General features: G+C 49.3%; 1 protein-coding gene across 1 annotated transcript in view; it reads left to right on the top strand.

Annotated features, from left to right (window-relative positions):
* The first annotated feature begins 8,943 nt into the window (after positions 1–8,943).
* The window catches only part of LOC141198611 (uncharacterized), a 174,035-nt gene continuing 169,678 nt past the window's right edge, over positions 8,944–13,300 (top strand). The window contains exon 1 of the mRNA XM_073663044.1: positions 8,944–9,032. The gene's annotated coding sequence lies outside the window, so the exon portion shown is untranslated. The remainder of the gene's footprint in view (positions 9,033–13,300) is intronic.

The following is a 13,300-nucleotide window of genomic DNA, read 5'->3' as shown; positions in this document are numbered from 1 at the left end:
AGCAGAGCCGCGCGTGTACGAGGTGTACGGAGCAGAGCCGCGCGTGTACGAGGTGTACGGAGCAGAGCCGCGTGTGTACGAGGTGTACGGAGCAGAGCCGCGTGTGTACGAGGTGTACGGAGCAGAGCCGTGTGTACGAGGTGTACGGAGCGGAGCCGCGTGTGTACGAGGTGTACGGAGCGGAGCCGCGCGTGTACGAGGTGTACGGAGCGGAGCCGCGCGTGTACGAGGTGTACGGAGCAGAGCCGCGCGTGTACGAGGTGTACGGAGCAGAGCCGCGCGTGTACGAGGTGTACGGAGCAGAGCCGCGTGTGTACGAGGTGTACGGAGCAGAGCCGCGTGTGTACGAGGTGTACGGAGCAGAGCCGCGTGTGTACGAGGTGTACGGAGCAGAGCCGCGTGTGTACGAGGTGTACGGAGCAGAGCCGTGTGTGTACGAGGCGTACTTAGCAGAGCCGCGTGTGTACGAGGCGTACGGAGCAGAGCCGCGTGTACGAGGTGTACGGAGCGGAGCCGCGCGTGTACGAGGTGTATGGAGCGGAGCCGCGTGTGTACGAGGCGTACGGAGCGGAGCCGCGCGTGTACGAGATGTACGGAGTGGAGCCGCGCGTGTACGAGGTGTACGGAGCGGAGCCGCGTATGTACGAGGTTTACGGAGCGGAGCCGCGTGTGTACGGAGCGGAGCCACGTGTGTACGAGGTGTACGGAGCGGAGCCGTGTGTGTACGGAGCGGAGCCGCGTGTGTACGAGGTGTACGGAGCGGAGCCGCGTGTGTTCGAGGTTTACGGAGCGGAGCCGCGTGTGTACGAGGTGTACGGAGCGGAGCCGCGTGTGTACGAGGTGTACGGAGCGGAGCCGTGTGTGTACGGAGCGGAGCCGCGTGTGTACGAGGTGTACGGAGCGGAGCCGCGTGTGTACGAGGTGTACGGAGGGGAGCCGCGTGTGTACGAGGTGTACGGAGCAGAGCCGCGTGTACGAGGTGTACGGAGCAGAGTCGCGTGTGTACGGAGCGGAGCCGAGTGTGTACGAGGTGTACGGAGCGGAGCCGCGTGTGTACGAGGTGTACGGAGCGGAGCCGCGTGTGTACGAGGTGTACGGAGCGGAGCCGCGTGTGTACGAGGTGTATGGAGCGGAGCCGCGTGTGTACGAGGTGTACGGAGCGGAGCCGCACGTGTACGGAGCAGAGCCGCGTGTGTGTATAGAGCCTTGTGTGTATGCTGTATACAGCTGTATACCCCCCAGGTTCGGTGGGAGACACCGCGGCTCTTTATCAGACTGTAGAAGAACTGACACTGGACACTCGGTAAAACTGCACTCGGACGTCTCTTGTTTCTCGCACAGATATTGATGACATAAGATGGAGTCAGACGAACCCTCCTACAAAACCTGATAACAAAGTCATTACTACAGGACTGGATGAGAAAGGGATTTATTCTACAAGAAACGCTGGGGCCACAAATGAGAGAATCCGGGCCCTGTGGCTGGATACTCCGGGCCCCCAGCGTGTTAGGACCAGACGGGGTCTTTGTCCCTGGAGCTTCTCTGCTCGGTATAATGAGACTCTGATCTTGTTCTTATAAAGAGGGTTGGAGTAAAATAGAAGCTGCCTGAATATGAGGACCTTGTCTGATCTCTATGTCCTTGTGTACAGAGCTATGGAGATAGCGCTATTCTCTGTATAATAGATGTGATGTCGCTGGAGCCCTAATATTCCTGTACAGGGGTCTCTGGAGAGATAATCTTACCCCAGCATTATGGATTGGGAGAAGGGAAAAAGAGAATGGAGACATTTTATTGTAATTTCCCTGTAATAAAAACTGTAATAAAATATAACGGATTAATAAAAAGTGCTTTGTTTTCCCACCATTTTGTCTGTAGGAGGTAAAGAGCCGAGGCTGAAGATGCGTTGTCTACAAAAGGCCGCAGCCCCACTATCAGTATTTGGTCAGTATTCGGTCAGTATTTTTTCTCAGGAGTGGGTGATAAATGCAGAATTGGTGACTTGTTTCTATTTTACCTTTTCTCTGATTGCTCCTCACATGGTTTTGGCTCCCACTCCTGAGAAAAAATACTGATAGTGGGACCGTGGCCTAAGAGGGAGGATTGGAAACTCCGAATGTCCTTGTCTATTTGGGGATTGGGAGTTAGGAAAAGGGGCAGGGGAACATTTTGGGTTTTGTTTTGGGGGCAAGAGATGCAATATTTATCCATAGAGTGTAAATATATGAATACAGTTCGGTCCAGAAATATTTGGACAGTGAATCTTCGTGATTTCAGCTCTGCAGCCGCTAATCTGGATTTAAAATGAAACAACTGAGATGTAATTGTAGTGGAGACTTTCAGGTTTAATTAAAAGGATTAAACAAAAATCTCCTGTGAAACGTTTAGGAATTACAACCATTTTTCTACAAAGCCTCCTCATTCCAGGGGCTGAAAAGTAATTGGAGAAATTAACTTTACCATAAATAAAATGCTCATTAATACTTTGTAGAGAATCCTTTGCAGCAATGACGGCCTGGAGTCTGGAAGCCATGGACGTCACCAAACGCTGGGTTTCCTCCTTTGTGCCTTTCCTGCAGTGACTTCAGTTGTTGGTTGTTTGTGGGTCTTTCTCCCTTATGTTTTGTCTTCAGCCTGTGAAATGCAGCTCGATGGGGTCGAGATCTGGTGACTGACGTGACCATTGCGCCATTACAGAATATTTAACTGCTTTACAGTAAAAAACCTCCAGGGTTGCTTTCGCACTATGTTTTAGGTGATTGTCCATCTGTATTGTGAAGAACTGATCATGTGACTGCTGTCCATGTGATCTTCTCTGCCCAGCCACATGACCGTGACTATAATGATGTGATCGTACATCACTTCCCATTCTGCCACCACATTATTCATTATCATGTGATTTTTTTATGTGCCGAATCCGTCAGCACCTCCAGTATTGGCGCGTCACCAGTGAGATGACTGCTTCCTCTCACGTGTTGATCGCATCACATGAAAACAGCACCATCAATCATGCGCACAGGCACCTTGTTTTCAGTGGGCGGGCCATCTGAAGATAGTGTCTGAAGTTACTACCGCTTCTTGGATGATGTTCCATTCATTTTGTATGTGTAGGAATCCACATGCGTTACAACTTTTTTTATTGGGTCCTACATGTAAATAGCCTGGTTGTTCAGTCCACCATCTCCCCATGACGAAGCCAGGTGCAAAACGTGCGTCGGGTGTGTTTTTCCCTTTTGACTGGTGAGGTTACTTTATGCCACTGTGCATTTCTTACACTATAATATTAATATAATATAATGATGGTCTGTTTCACTTCCATGAGAGCTCTTTTCCGCGTTATGGGTTCACAGCAACAGTTTCCAAATACAAATGCCACACCTGGAATCAGCTCCAGACCTTTTACCTGCTTAATTGATGATGGATTAATGAGGGAAGAGCCCATGCAGTCAATGAAAGAGCTTTTGAGATAATTGTCCAATTACTTTGGTCCCATGAAAAAGATACTGCTCCATATTAAAGAGCTGTAATTCCTAAACCCTTCAATTAGGATGTGAATACCCTCAAATTAAGGCTATGGCCCCACTATCAGTTTTTGGTCAGTATTCGGTCAGGAATGGGAGCCAAAACCAGGTCACATGACCGTGAATCGCTGATTGGCTGGCATGACAACCTGGGGTCTGCAGGAGACCCCTGCGGTTGTCATTGCCAGGACGCTATGAACGCCGCCTAGCGGTCGGCGCTCATAGCCAGTGAGCATTTCTGCTACACACAGGTGATCTGATGATCGCAGCTTCTACTCTCCCATAGAGACTATTGAAGGACGTGAAAAGTAAAAAAAAAATGTTTTTAAAAATATTTAAAAAATATAAAAGTTTAAATCGCCCCCTTTCACCACATTCAAAATAAAACAATAACAAAAAAAATAAAATATACAGATATTTGGTGTCGCTGCATTTAGAATCATCCATTCTATCAATATATGGGCAGCTGACCAGTGCTCAACGGCCAGTGGCGGCTGCCCCATAGTTAGCCCGGCTCCTGAGGTAACAAAGAGGGGTGGAAAGGTAGGGTAGCACGGTGGCTCAGTGGTTAGCACTGCAGCCTTGCAGTGCTGGGGTCCTGGGTTTAAATCCCACCAAGGATAACATCTGCAAGGAGTTTGTATGTTCTCCCCATGTTTGTGTGGGTTTCCTCCAGTTTCCTCCCACACTCCAAAAACATACTATAAAATAAGTAGAGGGGAGAGAGCACAGATTGTAAGTGCAGTATCAAGATTCAAATATATATTAAATAAGTGCTGGTTGCACTCACCTTTATGATGTCATAATAAACTTATCAATAATTCCAAGATAACCATAAGAAAGAAAAATGAGCTGCACTCACCAGTCCTTAAAAGCAGTATCTTTATTGCATGAGGATAAAAAGTCCGGCAAGCAGGGAGAGCAGGGAAGAAAAAAGCAGACAACAGCTGTTTCACGTGAAGACGCTTCTACAGGTCTGTGTTACAAACCTTTTAGTAGCCGTTTGTGCATGATGGGAGGATGACTTATAGCGTTTTGATAAAAGACTATCTCGTGTAAAGTTTTGTGCTTTCTCAAGGATAACCACGAGCAAGAAAGTTGTTTTTCAACTCTGTAGCCTGATCAAGAAAGGTTTTGTCAGAAGTATTCAGTTTGCGCAGAGGGAGAAATTGGCTGTATGGAACCCCAGCTTTAGTCTGCACTGGATGAGCACTATTATAATGTAACAAAGTGTTACCAGCTGAAGGTTTTTCAAATAATTTTGTATGAATGGTATTATTTTCAATTGAAATGGAAACGTCCAGAAAATCAAGAAAAAGTCCTCCAAAATTCGCAGTAAAATTCATATTAGCTGTATTTGTGGTGTTCAAAAACTGAACAAAAGCCGTAAAATCTTCTGCGGTACCCGACCAAGCAATGAAAATATCATCAATATATCTTAAAAAAGATCTAATATACTTAACAAACGGATTTTTGCAGGAAATGATAAATTGCGTTTCACAAAAAGATAAAAAAAAGTATTTGTGCCCATTGCAGTCCCGATATTCTGGCGGTACCATTGGTTCTGGAACTGAAAACAGTTATCTGAGAGTACAAAATCAAGGCTTTCTAAAATAAAGGAGGAAAATTTCTCACTTTTATTAGACTGCATCAGGAATTTTTTTACTGCCTCCAACCCTAGTGCTTTGGGGATGCGAGTGTATAAACTGGTAACATCTATAGAACATAGAGAAAAATCAGGTTGCCAGTTAACCTCCTTTAGAGCAACCAGAAAACGATCAGTGTTCTTTATGAATGAAGGTATTTTTTGTAGAAACGGTTTTAAAAGCCAATCTATATATCTCGAGAGAGGTTCCAAAAGGGAGCCCACCCCTGAGACAATAGGGCGGCCTGGGGGGATTTTGGTACACTTATGGATTTTTGGTATAGTATACAAATAAGGTCTCAATGCGAATTCTGGCAGAAGCTTTTCAGCAGTAGATTTAGATAGAACGCCTTTCTCTACGTATTTTCTTAATAAAGATCTCAATAAATTTTTATTTTTGAATGTGGGGTCACTAGGTAAAGGTGTAGAAGTATTGGAATCTGCCAATTGAAACAATCACTCTGCCACATAAAAATCTCTATTAAGTAATACTATTTTACCACCTTTATCTGTTTTACGTACAACAACATCCTTCCAAGATTTAATTTCATTCAAAGCCGATTTTTCATTTTGTGACAAATTAGAAAGCGGGGGTACATAAATCAATGATTCAACCTCCCGGATAACACGATCCTGAAAGGTGTCAATAATATTACCAGGACTAGTGGGAGGTAGAAAAGAAGACGAGATGCCACCAATGAAGGCTGCATTCTCATTACCGTCAGGTAAGTCAGACAACACCTCATAATCAGCATCAAAATCAGCAGGTGGAATAGTATTCAAATTAGCCAAAACATTAGCCGATTATATAGTAGATTACAGGGTTTTTTTTAACGGAAGTTACAATAAAATGTCCCCAATCCCTTTTTTCCTTTCTCCTAATCCATAATGCTGGGGTAAGATTATCTCTACAGAGACCCCTGTACAGGAATATTAGGGCTCCAGCGACATCACATCTATTATACAGAGAATAGCGCTATCTCCATAGCTCTGTACACAAGGACATAGAGCTCAGACAAGGTCCTCATATTCAGGCAGCTTCTATTTTACTCCAACCCTCTTTATAAGAACAAGATCAGAGTCTCATTATACCGAGCAGAGAAGCTCCAGGGACAAAGACCCCGTCTGGTCCTAACACGCCGGGGGCCCGGAGTATACAGCCACGGGGCCCGGATTCTCTCATTTGTGGCCCCAGCGTTTCTTGTAGAATAAATCCCTTTCTCATCCAGTCCTGTAGTAATGACTGTTATCAGGTTTTGTAGGAGGGTTCGTCTGACTCCATCTTATGTTATCAATATCTGTGCGAGAAACAAGAGACGTCCAAGCGCAGTTTTACCGAGTGTCCAGGGTCAGTTCTTCTACAGTCTGAGCCGCGGTGTCTGCGACCGAACCTGGGGGGGTATACAGCTGTATACAGCGTACACACGGCTCAGCTCTGTACACACACGGCTCTGCTCTGTACACACAGAGCTCCGCTCCGTACACACACGGCTCCGCTCCGTACATGCACAGCTCCGTACACACAGGGCTATGTACACACATGGCTCCATAAACACACACGGCTCCGCTCCGTACACTTCGTACACACACAGCTCCGCTCCGTACACTTCGCACACACACAGCTCCGCTCCGTACACTTCGCACATGCACGGCTCCGCTCCGTACACCTTGTACACGCGCGGCTCCGTACACCTCGTACACGCTCCGCTCCGTACACTTCGTACACGCGCGGCTCTGCTCTGTACACCTCATACACGCGCGGCTCTGCTCCGTACACCTCGTGCACGCGCGGCTCTGCTCCGTACACCTCGTACACGCGCGGCTCTGCTCCGTACACCTCGTACACGCGCGGCTCTGCTCCGTACACCTCGTACACGCGCGGCTCCGCTCCGTACACCTCGTACACGCGCGGCTCCGCTCCGTACACCTCGTACACGCGCGGCTCCGCTCCGTACACCTCGTACACGCGCGGCTCCGCTCCGTACACCTCGTACACGCTCGACTCCGCTCCGTACACCTCGTACACGCTCGACTCCGCTCCGTACACCTCGTACACGCGCGGCTCCGCTCCGTACACCTCGTACACACGCGGCTCCGCTCCGTACACACACGGCTCCGCTCCGTACACCTAGTACACACGCGGCTCCGCTCCGTACGCCGGGTACACACGGCTCTGCTCCGTACGCCTTGTACACACACGGCTCTGCTCCGTACACCTCGTACACACACGGCTCTGCTCCCTACACCTCGTACACACAAGGCTCTGCTCCCTACACCTCATACACACACGGCTCCGCTCCGTACACGTCGTACACACAAGGCTCCGTACACCTCGTACACACACGGCTCTGCTCCGTACGCCTCGTACACACACGGCTCTGCTCCGTACACCTCGTACACATGCGGCTCCGCTCCGTACACCTCGTACACACATGGCTCTGCTCCGTACACCTCGTACACACGCGGCTCTGCTCCGTACACCTCGTACACACGCGGCTCTGCTCCCTACACCTCGTACACACGCGGCTCTGCTCCCTACACCTCGTACACACGCGGCTCTGCTCCCTACACCTCGTACACACGCGGCTCTGCTCCCTACACCTCGTACACACAAGGCTCTGCTCCCTACACCTCGTACACACAAGGCTCTGCTCCCTACACCTCGTACACACAAGGCTCTGCTCCCTACACCTCGTACACACGCGGCTCTGCTCCCTACACCTCGTACACACGCGGCTCTGCTCCCTACACCTCGTACACACAAGGCTCTGCTCCCTACACCTCGTACACACAAGGCTCTGCTCCCTACACCTCGTACACACAAGGCTCTGCTCCCTACACCTCAAACACACACGGCTCCGCTCCGTACACCTCGTACACACAAGGCTCCGTACACCTCGTACACACACGGCTCTGCTCCGTACGCCTCGTACACACACGGCTCTGCTCCGTACACCTCGTACACACGCGGCTCCGCTCCGTACACCTCGTACACACATGGCTCTGCTCCGTACACCTCGTACACACGCGGCTCCGCTCCGTACACCTCGTACACACGCGGCTCCGCTCCGTACACCTCGTACACACACGGCTCCGCTCCGTACACCTCGTACACATGCGGCTCCGCTCTGTACACCTCGTACACACGCGGCTCCACTCCGTACCCCTCGTACACACACGGCTCCGCTCCGTACACCTCGTACACACGCGGCTCCGCTCCGTACCCCTCGTACACACGCGGCTCCACTCCGTACCCCTCGTACACACACGGCTCCGCTCCGTACACCTCGTACACATGCGGCTCTGCTCCGTACACCTCGTACACACACGGCTCCGCTCCGTACACCTCGTACACACGCGGCTCCGCTCCGTACCCCTCGTACACGCGCGGCTCTGCTCCGTACACCTCGTACACACGCGGCTCTGCTCCGTACACCTCGTACACACACGGCTCTGCTCCGTACACCTCGTACACACACAGCTCTGCTCCGTACACCTCGTACACACACGGCTCCGCTCCGTACACCTCGTACACACGCAGCTCTGCTCCGTACACCTCGTACACACGCGGCTCTGCTCTGTACACCTCGTACACACGCGGCTCTGCTCTGTACACCTCGTACACACGCGGCTCTGCTCCGTACACCTCGTACACACGCGGCTCTGCTACATCCACACTGTAAACCCCTCCTGACCCCACACATAAACTTCAGCTCATCCAGCACCATGACAACCAGCACAGCAGAGTCCTGCATCCACTGAGGCCCCTGATCATGTGACCCCTGACTCCTCCCCTCCTGTGACCTCATCACAGCTCCTGTGTGCACAGAGCAGCCATATATGTGGTGGCGGCTCTGCAGGTGGAGGTATGTGGAGACCCCATTACTGGGCGCAGGGGGCATTAACCCCTTCAGAACGGAGACTCTTTTGGGGTCTTGTGTTGCCCCTTTATAAGAATCATAAGGCTTTTGTTCTGTTTCCTGTAATAGATACATACGACCCAACTATGGAGACAGGAAGGGAGGAAACGTATTGTTCTCATAGTACAGGACCCCTTTACTGGCCCCACAGTGTAATGCCCCCATTATGCCCCTTATACAGGATGTATGATGCCCCCACAGTGTAATGCCCCTTATGCAGGATGTATGATGCCCCCACAGAGTGTAATGCCCCCATTATGTCCCTTATACAGGATGTATGATGCCCCCACAGTGTAATGCCCCTTATGCAGTATGTATGATGCTCCCACACAGTGTAATGCTCCCATTATGCCCCTTATGTAGGATGTAAGATGCCCCCCACAGTATAATGCCCCCATTATGCCCCTTATGTAGTATTTATGATGCCCACACAGTGTAATGCCCCCATTATGCCCCTTGTACAGTAAGTATGATGCCCCCATTATGCCTCTTATGCAGGATGTATGATGCCTCCACACAGTGTAATGCCCCCATTATGCCCCTATGCAGGATGTATGATGTCCCCACACAGTGTAATGCCCTCATTATGCCCCTTATGCAGTATGTATGATGCCCCCCACAGTGTAATGCCCCTTTTGCAGTATGTATGATGCACCACACACAGTATAATGTTCCCACAGTACCGCCTGAGGTTGGAATAATTCCTCTGGAGTTGGTTTTACCTTTCCTTGCTCCCCTACATGTAGACCCTCGAGCATGTATACATGCATGTAGGGAAGCAGTCTTCACTAGATATCGAGGCTTTGTACAGCAATATACCGCATGAGGATGTAAGACGTTTCTTGAAATTGAGATCAATAGAGTGTAGCAGACATAATGACTTCATAGAGGATCTTCTAAAATTCACTCTTACTCATAACTTCTTCCTTTTTGACAGGAAGTACTTCCACCAGCTCAGGGGTACTGCGATGGGGAGCCCCTGTGCCCCCCTCGTATGCTAACCTATTCCTGGGATGGTGGGAGGAAACCACAATATTCAGGGATGATCATAAGTGGTGGCATCCATATACTGGGACATAGTATAGATATATTGACGACATTCTTATTATCTGCTCGGGGACGAGTGAAAAGTTTCTTGAATTTGTCAGGGAACATAACATCAATAAAGTGGGCCTTAGATTTATATCAGAGTTTAATTATTACCAGTTGCCTTTCCTGGATGTACCAATCAAGAAAGAATGGGATGGGACCCTTGGGACACTCATCTACCATAAACCTACAAGCACTAATAAACTATTGAAGTGGGAAAGTCACCACCCCATCCTCCAAATAAAACAAAAACAATATCCACGGGCCAATTTTTATGGTTGAGAAGAAACTGCTCTAATGTCACAGATTTTAATAAACAGTAAATAGACATGAACACCAGATTCATGGAAAAAGGGTACAGACACTCCTTCATACCTAACCAAGAAAAAGATGGGATAACACGAGTAATAGGAACTTAGGACAATCAGAATGACCATATCTTTAATATCCTCAGAAAACACTAGGGTGTACTTGTAGTCAACCCGGACCTGGGGGTGTTGTGTGATCAACTCCCACAATAATTTCAGAAAGGGTCGGTCAATTAGGGACCGTTTAGTGCAAGGGGACTTGGTTGGATAGAAGAATCTGCTGTTTCTTTAGATGTGGAGAATAATGTACATAGATTTACATGGTCTCATCCAATTACATCTCGAGTTCCTCTACAGGTAAAGCCCCCGTCTCACATAGCGAGATCGCTAGCGAGATCGCTGCTGTGTCACGGTTTTGGTGATGCAACAGCGACCTCACCAGCGATATCGCTATGTGTGACACTTTGCAACGATCAGGCCCCTGCTGTGAGGTCGCTGATCGCTGCAAAGTGTCCTGGACCATTTTTTGGTCGTTGCTCTCCCGCTGGTCAGCACACATTGCTGTGTGTGACCAGCGGGAGCAACGATCAGGCTGGTAACTATGGTAAACATCGGGTTACTAGGGGCACACGCGCACCTAGTAACCCGTTGTTTATCATGGTTACGAGCCTGCTAAAGTGAGCGGTAACCTCCCGCTCACTGTAGCAGAGTGGTAACCATGATAAACAACGGGTTACTAGGTTCGCGTGTGCCCCTAGTAACCTGATGTTTACCATAGTTACCAGCCTGCTCCTGCTTCAGCAGGCTGGTAACTAGGAGCAGGACATCGTGGAAAGATTCTTTCCACAATGTCGCTGCTCCCCTGATCGTTGGTGAGCCTGCCTGTTTGACAGCTCACCAGCGACCACATAGCGACGCAGCAACGATCCCTGACAGGTCATATCGTTGTCGGGATCGTTGCAGCGTCGCTAAGTGTGACGGGGCCTTAAAACCTTTTTCCAGAGCCAGAGGGATTATTTCAACTGTAAAACTTCAGGACTTGTATGTGTGGCCACATGCACCTGCCCCCTAGATTATGTATGCACGACCAAGAGGCAATCTAGGAGGAGGGTGGGGAGCATTTGGGCGATATAAACCATGGTCGAGACACATGAACAGGGCACATTGAGGTGAAACCGGAGACATCTCTTTTTGTATCATTGAGTTTAAACCCAATGTGAGAGGAGGTGATCATAATAGATGTGTCCTCAAAAAGGAAAGTAAGTAGATTTCCAGACTTGATTCATAAACCCCTAAGGGACTCAATGAGCAAATTTCCTATGCCTGTTTTGTGTGAATACAGCCCCATTCTGGATTACATTTTTGGGTTTTATACTCTATCCATTGCTACTCAGTTCCCTGTGAATGGGGTTCACATATTGTTGTACTTCATCGATATATCTGAGCTTCTATATAAGAATTATTTCTCATCAGTTATATCCCATATATACTATTTAGTAATTAACAAGTGTGGTGATCCTTGTGTATCTCTAATTATGCAATAGGGGTCAAATTTGACCATTTAGGAATATACTGTGGGCTATCATCATCTCATATTTTATGTAGTGATGAAGTAGATCTACATGCCTATTGCATGATGGGAGAATGTGCAATACTTGTGTGACGATACAGCATAAAATCTTAATTAGCCAGACGATTAGATTTGTTAATCCAAGACAAATACATTATTGTGTTTTATTGGAGATTACTGGCTGGGTTTTACTAATGTTCTGCTTGCTCGTCAGTTTATGTACACTAATTTAACTTGTAAAGTGTCCACCATTCCACTAATCTCAGTATCTCAGGAGCCGCTAACCCAGGGGTCGACAAAGTTGTTCAGAATCTAGGAGCCAGCCAAAAAATTTAGGAGCCAGAATTTTTTTTGTTGACAAACTGTACATATAGACCCCCTCACACACGGCGTCTCCCCGGGGAGCACGGCCTTTGTATGTACTTACACAGGTAGCGGGAGATGAGAACGGGCCCCCGGCCACAGCGATCCTTCCCCCCAGGGCCGGCTCCAGGTTTTTCTGGGCCCCGGGCGAAAGAGTCTCAGTGGGCCCTTTTAACACATACACGATTCATGATGCACAGATACGGCGGAGAAATAAATATATATATATATATATATATATATATTTATTACACATGGCCCAGCCTGCCCCCTCATCCTTCACGTACGCAGACATATGCGCGCGCACACACGGTACGCAGACATATGCACACGCACACACGGTACGCAGACATATGCACGCACACACGGTACGCAGACATATGCGTGCGCACACACGGTACGCAGACATGCGTGCGCACACACGGTACGCAGACATATGCGCGCGCACACACGGTACGCAGACATATGCGCGCGCACACACGGTACGCAGACATATGCGCGCGCACACACGGTACGCAGACATGCGCGCGCACACACGGTACGCAGACATGCGTGCGCACACACGGTACGCAGACATATGCGCGCGCACACACGGTACGCAGACATGCGCGTGCACACACGGTACGCAGACATATGCGCGCGCACACACGGTACGCAGACATACGCACACACACGGTACGCAGACATATGCGTGCGCACACACGGTACGCAGACATATGCGTGCGCACACACGGTACGCAGACATATGCGCGCGCGCACACGGTACGCAGACATATGCGTGCACACACGGTACGCAGACATATGCGTGCGCACACACGGTGCGCAGACATATGCGTGCGCACACACGGTACGCAGACATATGCGCGCGCACACACGGTACGCAG

The sequence above is a fragment of the Phyllobates terribilis genome, unplaced genomic scaffold, assembly GCF_046119375.1.
Source record: "Phyllobates terribilis strain yellow unplaced genomic scaffold, ASM4611937v1 Scaffold_98__1_contigs__length_5973952, whole genome shotgun sequence".
Taxonomy (NCBI): domain Eukaryota; kingdom Metazoa; phylum Chordata; class Amphibia; order Anura; family Dendrobatidae; genus Phyllobates; species Phyllobates terribilis.
Note: the sequence above shows the minus strand (reverse complement) of the source record. Positions and strands in the feature narration are given on the sequence as shown.